Raw genomic sequence first — 5,000 nt, 5'->3', positions numbered from 1 at the left:
ACTCAGTCTCTCACACACACTCACTCACTCACTCAGTCACTCACTCAGTCTCTCACACACTCACTCACTCACTCACTCACTCAGTCTCTCACACACTCACTCAGTGTCTCACACACACTCACTCACTCACTCAGTCTCTCACACACTCACTCAGTGTCTCACTCACTCACTCACTCACTCACTCAGTCTCTCACACACTCACTCAGTCTCTCACACACTCACTCACTCACTCACTCAGTCTCTCACACACTCACACACTCACTCACTCACTCACTCACTCACTCAGTCTCTCACACACTCACTCACTCACTCACTCACTCAGTCTCTCACACACTCACTCAGTGTCTCACACACACTCACTCACTCACTCAGTCTCTCACACACTCACACACTCACTCACTCACTCACTCACTCACTCACTCAGTCTCTCACACACTCACACACTCACTCACTCACTCACTCACTCACTCACTCAGTCTCTCACACACTCACTCACTCACTCACTCACTCAGTCTCTCACACACTCACTCAGTCTCTCACACACTCACTCACTCACTCACTCAGTCACTCACTCACTCAAGATTCAAGATTCAAATAGCTTTATTGGCATGGTGAAAGAAGTCTTTACATTGCCAAAGCATTCATAACACTGAACAATATATAAAATAAAAATAAATAAAAATAAAAATTTCATCAAAATAAACATAGCAATAAAATCTTCTAATATTTATATCAGTGTGTCTAGGTGTATAGTTTGTACCTCTGTCCTGCTGGAGGCTCTTTTGTCGTGACAGGACCTCACATACCGGGCAGCCAGGGTTGAGCTCGCTGGGCTTTCTCCAAGCAGGAGTGGGAGTTTGTCCATATTTGATTTCTGATGGAAGTTTTTCTGGTGGGTTGTGAAAAGGGGATAGAAAGTGTCCCTAATTCAATTCAATTCAATTCAAGTTTATTTGTATAGCGCTTTTCACAATACACATTGTTTCAAAGCAGCTTTACAGAAAATGCATTTCAAAAATATACATACAAAAATACAGTTAGTTAATCATGAAATTTAGGGCATAACATATCGCCGGCGTTGGGTCGTCTCTTCACAGGCGTCGAGTCGTCTCATCACAGTTGTTGGGGCATCTGAAGTCTCCATGAGAGGCTGGATACTAACTGGAGCTGACAAACTCTATTTGAGTTATCTCGGGACAGGCGTCCCGAGATAACAACAAAAAAGGCAGATGGGAAATAATTAGCGTAGCTGCTGTTCATAATATGAATGCATTTGATCTGATTTAACTGTAGTATAAAAGGTATGAGATGCATCATGTGAATGCTTGGCTAAAGAGATGCGTCTTTAATCTAGTTTTAAACTGGTAGAGCGAGTCTGAGCCTCGGACAATATCAGGAAGGCTATTCCAGAGTTTAGGAGCTAGATGTGAAAACGTCTGTCTCAGTCTCAGTCTCTCACTCACTCACTCACTCACTCACTCACTCACTCACTCAGTGTCTCACACACACTCACTCACTCAGTCTCTCACACACTCAGTCTCTCACACACACTCACTCACTCACTCACTCACTCACTCACTCACTCACTCACTCAGTCTCTCACTCACTCACTCACTCACTCACTCACTCACTCACTCAGTCTCTCACACACACTCACTCACTCACTCACTCTCTCACACACTCACTCACTCACTCAGTCTCTCACACACTCACTCACTCAGTGTCACACACACACGCACGAACGCACACACACACTCACTCAGTCACTCACTCACTCAGTCTCTCACACACTCACTCACTCACTCATTGTCTCACACACACACACACGCACACACACACACACACACACACACACACACACACACACACACACACACACACACACTCACTCAGTCTCTCACACACACTCACTCAGTCAGTCTCTCACACACTCACTCACTCAGTGTCACACACACACACACACACACACACACACACTCAGTCAGTCAGTCACTTACTCACTCACTTACTCACTCACTTACTCACTCAGTCTCTCACACACACACACACACACACACACACACACACACTCACTCACTCACTCACTCACTCACTCAATCAATCTCTCACACAAACACACAGTCAGTTTTACACACACACACACACACACACACACACACACACACACACACACACACACACACACACACACAGTGTATTTTTAAGCCAAATGTCAAGAGCACATTATAGTAACGCGAGAGCACTTCCAATACACAGTGCTCTCTTGCCTCTCGCTCAGATATTGCGCATCCGCGTTCAAACTGTGAAATCTCCCTGTGTTCTTGCACTAGAAATAAGTTATCTTCGCTTCTGGATTAAATGTTGTCAAAAGTCAGAATATACTTCCGACTGACCAATGAAAATGCTACATGGAATCTTACTGGCTGAGAGTGAACTGCACCTGGGATTTTTTCGACAATCAAATTAATTGATTTATTATGACAGTCACACACACACACACACACAGGGCCTTAAGGTCCCAATATACTCCCGGCGAAGTTCTTTTTCGTTCTTCATTTAAACCTTAACGACTGTAAGGCCGATTATGAATGTAATTTGATACGACTGATCACGGCCAAACGCGGCGAGTCCGAGACAGTTGCGTTCAGTCGTTGTTCACAGTCGGTGTTTAAAATCTGCTCTAGTAGAGGAAACTCTGCAAGTGTGTTCAGTTCAGTCTAAGAACGTCTCCGCTAGCGTTAAGTGTGTCTCCGGCATTAGCGGGAAAAGCGAAGTTCGCAATAATCGAGCAGCGATACTGTTAGTGAATATCTGACTCCGCCACACGGCTGAGAGCGACGTTTAGATGAACATGTAAACATGTGCTGCACACTTTCCTCTCAGTTACAAAATAAACAACAAGCATTGTTTATAGAAGCAATAAGAAAAGCATCTGATCAGAGTTTCTCTGTGTTTCTGCCGTAACAAACGTGTGTCAGAAAGACAGTTACAGCAGTCAGAGAAAAACTGATGTGTGTGTGTGTGTCAGAAACACAGTTACAGCAGTCAGAGAAAAACTAATGTTCAAAACTCAAGAGCTCGACTAAAGCAGACTGAACATCTTATCTTAATAAAACATCAACATCTACACTGTTAATTCTCAGTGAGTGTGTGTGTGTGTGTGTGTGTGTGTGTGTGTGTGTGTGTGTGTGTGTGTGTGTGTGTGTGTGTGTGTGTGTGTGTGTGTGTGTGTGTGTGTGTGTGTGTGTGTGTGTGTGTGTGTGTGTGTGTGTGTGTGTGTGTGTGTGTGTGTGTGTGTGTGTGTGTGTGTGTGTGTGTGTGTGTGTGTGTGTGTGTGTGTGTGTGCACTTATTTTAAAGTTTTGTGCACTTTATTTCAATTTGTATATTTTACTTTAATTTCACGTTTTCAATCAGTCATCGACAGTTTTTGTAGGATTATTTGTTTACAGTGCATGTATGAATCAGAACATCATAGAGACGAGACATCCAGTCTATTAGTTTATTCTAATGGTATATATTCTATAATAATATAAACTATTAATATATAATATATCTATAATATAATTATACCAGTTTATTAGTTTAACCCTGCTAACTGTCTAGCCACATCCTAGCAACCATTTAGAGCTCCCTAACAACCGTATAACATCACGAATAAGCCATATTTCAGCACCAGAGCATAACAGACTTATGAAAACCATAGCAACCACCTAGAAAACAATCAGAACACTCTATCAACCACCTAGAACACCATAGCAACTGTCTAGCAACCACCTAGAACAGCCTAGTAACCACCCAGAACACCCTAGCAACCACCCAGAACACCATAGAAACCACCTAGAACACCCAAGTAACTGCTTAGCAAACACTTAGAGTAACCTAGAAACTGTCTAGCAACCACCCAGAACACCCTAGCAACCACCCAGAACACCCTAGTAACTGCCTAGTAAACATTTAGAGTAACCTAGAAACCACCTAGCAACTGTCTAGCAACCACCCGGAACTCCCTAGCAACCACCTGGAATAGCCTAGTAGTAACTGCCTAGCAAACACTTAGAGTAACCTAGAAACTGTCTAGCAACCACCCAGAACACACTAGCAACCACCCAGAACACCCTAGCAACCACCCAGAACTCCCTAGCAACCACCCAGAACTCCCTAGCAACCACCTAGAACAGCCTAGTAACTGCCTAGCAACCACTCAGAACACTCTAGCAACCACCTAGAACACCCTAGTAACTGCCTAGTAAACACTTAGAGTAACCTAGCAACTGTCTAGCAACCACCCAGAACACCCTAGCAACCACCCAGAACTCCATAGCAACCACCTAAACAGCCTAGTAACTGCCTAGCAACCACTCAGAACACTTTAGCAACCACCTAGAACACCCTAGTAACTGCCTAGTAAACACTTAGAGTAACCTAGCATAGAGCCCTGCACGGGCCTCAAATCTAGGCCCTAGCCCGGCCCGTGTCCGACAGCTCATCATAATAAAATCCATAAAACACCTTAAGCATATCACACATAGACAGTTATAGTTTAAACGTTTATTATAATTTTTTAAAAGCTGAGGCAAACTGCTCTGCTGCTCAGTGGCAACAGCGCTCGCAAACGAAATGAGCTATAGCCTACAATCTAAACAAATCAAATCAATGGCATTAAATTAAAAACAAACATGCACATTATCTTACCTCAAAAATCAAGTCTTCACTACAGAACATGGCCATTCTTATTTCCAATAGTTTCCAACAGACTGATGAAAATAAAGTCGTTTTCAAACGAAAACCAACAAGACAGCCCCTAACATGGCTAAGAACAGTTTCTTACAGAGCATCGTGAAGAAAAATCACAGCATCCACAGTGGAAGGTTTTAATCCAGTCGTACTTTTTTCTTGAACTATTCCAGCTGCGCTGAAGTCACGCTCGCTATATTTCTGCTGCTGGCGGGGACACTAAAAACAGCGAGCCGGTCGCGCAAATCTTGGGTCGTGCCGCTG

At 43.5% G+C, this 5,000-nt stretch overlaps 1 protein-coding gene across 1 annotated transcript in view; it reads left to right on the top strand.

Moving 5' to 3' along the window:
* Positions 1-5,000, top strand: part of LOC307003469 (NACHT, LRR and PYD domains-containing protein 3-like) — an 85,265-nt gene that overhangs the window by 77,068 nt on the left and 3,197 nt on the right. The window lies entirely within an intron of this gene.

This window comes from Phoxinus phoxinus (assembly GCF_949152265.1).
Source record: "Phoxinus phoxinus genome assembly, chromosome: 1".
Lineage (NCBI taxonomy): Eukaryota > Metazoa > Chordata > Actinopteri > Cypriniformes > Leuciscidae > Phoxinus > Phoxinus phoxinus.
This window is presented reverse-complemented; position numbering and strand designations above follow the sequence as displayed.